Source organism: Cetorhinus maximus, unplaced genomic scaffold, assembly GCF_964194155.1.
Source record: "Cetorhinus maximus unplaced genomic scaffold, sCetMax3.hap1.1 HAP1_SCAFFOLD_684, whole genome shotgun sequence".
Classification (NCBI taxonomy): Eukaryota; Metazoa; Chordata; class Chondrichthyes; order Lamniformes; family Cetorhinidae; genus Cetorhinus; species Cetorhinus maximus.
In genome coordinates this window covers 196,509-202,000 of record NW_027596626.1, presented here as the reverse complement: position 1 = coordinate 202,000, position 5,492 = coordinate 196,509, and the positions used below count along the sequence as shown (strand labels likewise).

The window sequence follows — 5,492 nt, the reverse complement described above, 5'->3', positions numbered from 1 at the left end:
GGAGAGGGAGGGAAACCAGTGGGAAAAGTTTTAAAAGCTCCCACCAGAGAGCAGAAGTTTAAATCACTTTTAGAAATCTTAATTGCGGAACAAAATTATTTTCGAGTATTGGATATTTCAATGGCGCTGCTGATACCCAACATTCCCTGCGGCTGTGAATGTGCTCAATTAACACTACAGGAACTCAGTGCGCAGGCGCGGTGGTGCTGAACTACCATGAGCATGCGCAGTGCCACCTGTTTCGGAGCGGCCGTGCGAGTGCGGGGGTTTTGGAAATGGGTGAGAGCGGGCGGGGCGGAGGGAGGAATGGAGTCCAAAGGTGAGAGTGGGTAGGGAGGGGAAGCTTCATAAAAACCCAGTGGAGGCCTCAAGCCCTGAATAAGACATTGTAGGTCCCGCGTTTACAGCTCGGAGGCTTTGTTTCCGGGCAACAGGCCCAGGTTAGCGGCTGCCATCTTGTTTCAGAGGCAGCAATGCGCATGCGCGACTTCAGACTCATCGACGTTTACAATACATTCGGCCCATCGCGTCTGTGATGGTCAACAAGGATCTGACGTCATTCATCCAATTTTCCAGCTCTGGAGGCTATGGCGACGCAAGTGAATATCTAAATACTTAAATGTTACGAGAGTTTCTAACTCAATCATCCTTTCAGGCACTAAGTTCAAGATTCCCACCATCCTCTGGGTAAAAACATTTCTCCTCAACTCCCCTCTTAGCCTTCTATCTCTTACCTTAAATCTATGCCCCCCTGGTTATTGACTCCTCTACTAATGAAAAAAGTGCCTTCCTAACCACTTTATCTATGCCCCTCATAATCTTATACACCTCTTTCAGGTCCCCTCTCAACTTTTGCTGCTCCAAGGAAAACAACCCCAGCCTATCCAATCTTTCCTCATAACTCAGACCCTTCAGCCCAGGCAGCATCCTGGTAAATCTCTCCACCCACTCCAGTGCAATCACATCCTTCCTATAATGTGGTGACCAGAACTGTCCACAGTACTCCAGTTGTATCCTAACCAGTTCCAGCGTAACCTCCCTGCTCTTGTATTCTATTCCTTGGCTAGTAAAGGCAAGTATCCCATATGCATTCTTAGCCACCTTACCTACTTATCCTGATACCTTCAGGGATCTATGGATATGCACACCAAGGTCCCTAAGATCTTCCGTACTTTCTATGTCATACCATTCATAGTATAATCCCTTGCCTTGTTAGCCCTCCCCAAGTGCCTTACCTCACACTTTTCCGGGTTGAATTCCATTTGCCACCGCTCCGCCCACCTAAGCAGTCCATTGATATCCTCCTGCAGTTCACAGCTATCCTCCTCACTATTTTCCACCCTACCAATTTTCGTGTCATCCGCGAATTTCTTGATCCCTTACATTTAAGTCCAAATCATTTATGAACACAATAAACGGCAAGAGCCCTAACACCAAGCCCTGCGGAACCCCACTGGAAACAGACACAGAAACATCCCTCTACTATCACCCTCTGCTTCCTGCCTCTCAGCCAATTTTGGATCCAACATGCCACATTGCCTTGGATCCCATGGGCTCTTACTTTCTTTACCAGTCTGCCATGAGGGACCTTATCAATAGCCTTGCTAAAGCCCTTGCAGACCACATAAAATGCATTACCCTCATCAACATTCCTGGTTACCTCCTCAAAAAATTCGATCAAATTTGTCAAACACGACCTTTTTTTAATAAATCTATGCTGACTATCCCTGATTAATCCATGTCTCTCCAAGTGCAAATATATTCTGTCCCTCAGAATTCTTTTGTGTGACCATCTTGGTGATGTAACGGAGTGGGCGTGACTTCAGGGTTCCAGTGACCGGGAGAGAAAATCGGTGACTCATTGGTTTTACTTCCACTCTACACACAGGAGCTGGAGACAGGTCCAGGTTAACAGATGGACAATGTGCTGTAGGGCGCATGTGTGACCTTCTGGAGAACATAAAAACAAGAACATCAGAATTAGGAGCAGGCCATTTGGCCCATCAATTTTGGTTCCCCACTTAATGGATCATGCCTGATCTGATTGTGGCCTTCACTTTCCTGCAACCAACCCCTCCCAAACCTTTGACTCCCCTATGGATCAAAAATCTGTTGAACTCAGCCTTGAATTTATTCAATGTCTCAGCCTCCACTGCTCACTGGAAAAGGGAATTCCAAAGACTAATGACCCTCAGAGAGAAGAAATTTCTCTTTCTCTCAGAGCCAAATGAGAGTCACTTTATTTTTTATCTGAGCCTCCTAGTTCTAGATTCCTCTATGAGGGGAACCATCCTCTCGGCATCTACCCTGTTAAGCTACCTCAGAATCTTACATAATTAAAAGCAAAATACTGCTGATGTTGGAAATCTGAAATAAAGACAGAAAATGCTGGAAAATCTCAGCAGGTCTGACAGCATCTATGGAGAGAGAAACAGAGTTAACGTTTCGAGTCTGTTTGACCCTACTTCAGAGCTGAGTTTTTCCTGCATTTTCAGAATCTTACATGTTTCAATAAGATCACCTCTCATTCTTTTGAACTCCAATGTGTATGGGCCCAATCTGCTCAACCTTTCCTCATGATACAAACATCCTCATTCCAAGAATCAGCTCAGTGAACCTTCTCTGAACTGCTTCAATGCAACTATGTCCCTGCTCAAGTTATCTTGGATCAGCAGGCAGGGGGAGAGAATGTTGTGAATTCTATACTGGGTTTTGGAAACTCCTTTTACAGGTGGTTAGAAGTGGAGGATTTACACACAGCAAACTCAAATCAAGAGAAATGTTTGTCTCTTCTGAATTTCTAACCTCAACTGGCACTTATGACTTTTGTAATCTCCTTTTACAGGGAGTTAGAAGATATGAAGACTGTGAGACCTTTCTCTGACTCCAGCACTTCTGGTAACTTTACAGTTGCAGACTCCAGCAGGAGATTTTAAATTTAAAAACAGTGAAATTATTTCAGGGGTGAGTGTTATTGAGCATCCATCTACAATTTAGAGCTCTTCATGCTGTGCTCTGGTTCTATGGCTCTGGGGCTGGTGTGGATCCATTACTGTGGATCTGAATTCATGTCCATCCATTGTTCTGTTTCATCTCTGCCCTCCCTGATCACCTCTCTGCCATTGTTTAACTTCCTCTGCCTCTAATCATAGGTGTATTTAACCATGTTTGGTATTTTACTGTTATTTCCACAAACCGTCTAAATGAGGTTTCCACTGCTGTCCATCCCGTGGCCTACTCACTGCTGATTTACCAGCTTTATCTTCCATAGTCAGGAATCGATTTTCCTGCACTATAGTCCATTTCTCTTCTGCTTCTGTGCTTATATCGACCGTTTTTATTGCACCATTTTTACTCTTCGTAGTTCATCCTGCACATCCTGAAACGTCAACTCTCTTTCTCTTTTTGCAGTTACTGCCTGACATGCTGAGTATTTCCAGCATTTTCTCTTTTTATTTCAGATTTCCAGCAGCTGCAGTATTTTGCTTTTGTTTTATTGCAGGCGTTTCTCACAGAATTGAGTCTAGAAACAGAGATGAACCAATTGAGAGTTGGTTTATGTCGGATGGTTGCAGAGGTTGATCCCTGTCCTAGAAGCACCGTTTCCATGCAGTCATAGAATGATTACAATACAGTCGGAGGCCACTTAGCCCATCCTGCCCATGCTGGCTCTCTGCAAGAGAAAATCAGCGAGTCCCACTCCCCTGCCCTTTCCTCATAGCCCAGCAGGATTTTTTTTATCTCTCCAGGGTCTTTGTCCAATTTCTTTTGAAGGCCTTTGTTGCATCAGTTTGAGCTGGAGGGGAGATGGAGGAGAAGCTGCTGGGTTTAACCCCGAGATGGTGGAACCCAGTCAGGCTTGGCAATTTCCAATGTCAGGGAAGGCAGATTCTAGGGGAGATCAGGTTGTTAAACGGACACTGTCTGTACAATGTAAAAAGGGATCGTTTAAGGATTAGGTGTTCTTGCAGATGTTTTTTATCTATTTTACTTATACATATTTTTACAATATCCTTGGGATTTGGGGGTCACTAACAAGACCAGCAGCAGATATCACCCATCCCCAGTTACCTGTGGAGAAGATGATGTTTGACCTTCTTGAACCGCTGCAGTCCGTGTGGTGAAGGTGCTCCCACAATGATGTTAGATAAGGAGTTACAGGTTATTCACCCAGCGATGATGAAGGAACAGTGATATATGTCCAAATCAATAAAATGTTCTAAGGCATTTCACAGAAATATTACAAAGCAACATTTGACACTGAGCCACATGAGGAGATATTAGGGCAGGGGCAAAACCAGAAGAGAGAGAGAGAGAGAGAGACCAAAAGCTTGGCCAAAGAGCTGGGTTTTAAGGTGTATCATGAAGGAGGAAAGTGAGGTAGAGAGATGGAGAGGTTTAAGGAGGAAATTCCAGAGCCTGGAGTTTAGGCAACTGAAAGAACGGCCACCAATGGCAGAGCAGTTAAAATCAGGAATGTTCAAGAGGCAGGAATTAGATGAGTGCGAAGATCTCAGAGGGTTGTAGCTGGAGGAGATTGCAGGGATAGGGAAGAGAAGAGGCATGGAGGGATTTGAAAACGAGGAGGAGAATTTTTAAATTTTGGTGCTTCTTAAATTGGAACCTCTTAGGTCAGCGAGCACAGGGGCGATGGGTGAACAAGACTTGGTGTGGGCAAGCACACGGGTAGCAGAGTTTTGGATGACCTCAAGATTACAGAGAGCTTGTATGTCGGAGGTTGGTCAGGAGTGTGTTAGGATAGTTAAGTCTAGAGGTAAGAAAGGAATGGACAAGAGTTTCAGAAGCAGATGAGCTGAGACTCGGGTGCAGTGGGGCGATATTACTGAGGTGGAAATGGACGGTCTTGGTGATGATGTGGATATGTGGTCGGATGCTCAGTTTGGGATGAAGCATGTTACTGAGGTTGTGAATACTCTGGTTCAACCCCAGACAGTTGCCAGGGAGACAGATGGAGTCGGTGGCTAGGATGTGAAATTTGTTGTGGAGACTGAAGACTATGGCTTTTAAATTCCCAATATTTAATTAAAGGAAATTTCTCCTCATCCAGCACGGTTTTCAGACAATTAGGATGGTCTGTGAGTTGCAGGGCAATTCAGAGGTGATGGTGTTCACACACACCTGCTACCCTGGTCCTTCTAGATGGTGGAGGTTGAGGGTTTTTATCTTTTTGTATCTCTCTCTCTGTCTCTGCATATAGAGGCCAGAGTCTTGTGTAGGCCCAGACTAGGAGGCAGGTTCCCTTCCCTGAAGGACATTAGTGAACCAGTTGGGTTTTTAGGACAATCCGGCAGTTTTCACGGTCACTTATTCCTAGTGCCGGCCTCACAAATTACCAGATTTATTCAGCTCAGTTTCACAACCTGTCTTTGTGTTTTTGTGGGTCCTCTCTCACTCACTTTTGTCTGTTTTAAATCAGTTTCACAGGGTATCAGAAGGGGAGCATTTGCAAAATGAAACAACAAATCAGTATC

The 5,492-nt window shown here is 44.8% G+C and overlaps 1 long non-coding RNA gene across 1 annotated transcript; it reads left to right on the top strand.

Moving 5' to 3' along the window:
• The first annotated feature begins 264 nt into the window (after positions 1–264).
• LOC144674527 (uncharacterized) lies at positions 265–4,126 on the top strand. The gene is made up of 3 exons (XR_013574572.1): positions 265–319; positions 2,846–2,964; positions 4,040–4,126. It is a non-coding gene; the product is annotated as an uncharacterized LOC144674527 (long non-coding RNA).
• Positions 4,127–5,492: the final 1,366 nt, after the last annotated feature.